This window comes from Echinops telfairi, unplaced genomic scaffold, assembly GCF_000313985.2.
Source record: "Echinops telfairi isolate 266 unplaced genomic scaffold, ASM31398v2 ScPeMD7_7468;HRSCAF=8506_0, whole genome shotgun sequence".
Taxonomy (NCBI): Eukaryota; Metazoa; Chordata; class Mammalia; order Afrosoricida; family Tenrecidae; genus Echinops; species Echinops telfairi.
Genome location: NW_022111369.1, coordinates 36,733,154 through 36,733,667, shown reverse-complemented (window position 1 = coordinate 36,733,667; position 514 = coordinate 36,733,154).

The following is a 514-nucleotide window of genomic DNA, read 5'->3' as shown; positions in this document are numbered from 1 at the left end:
CAGTCATACTATTGAATTCGTTAGTTCTAATGTTATTTCATGGATTTATTAAGATTTTCTATACACAAGATCATGTCATCTGCAAGCAGAAATAATTTTACATCTTTCTTTCCGATCTAGATGCCTTTGTTTATTCTTCTTGCCAAATTGCCTTGGCTAGAACCTCCAGCAATGACTTTTAGCAAAATTTTACTTGTGTGTAATATTACCCTACTTTACAATTCTTATTCAGCCAGTACACCAAAAGCAGGACTGTAGGAAGCATGCAATATCAGGATTGGAGGAAGACTCATTAACAACCTTCAGTATGCAGAAGACAGAACCTTGCTTGCTGAAAGCCAAGAGGACTTGAAGCACTTACCTACAGAGATCAAAGACTGTAGCCTTCATTATGAGTTACACTTCAGCATCAGGGAAACAAAAATCCCTGACACTTTGAAGATTAACATGCACCTGATCCAAGCCATTGTATTTTCAATGGAGTCATATGCATGCAGAAGATAGATAATGAATA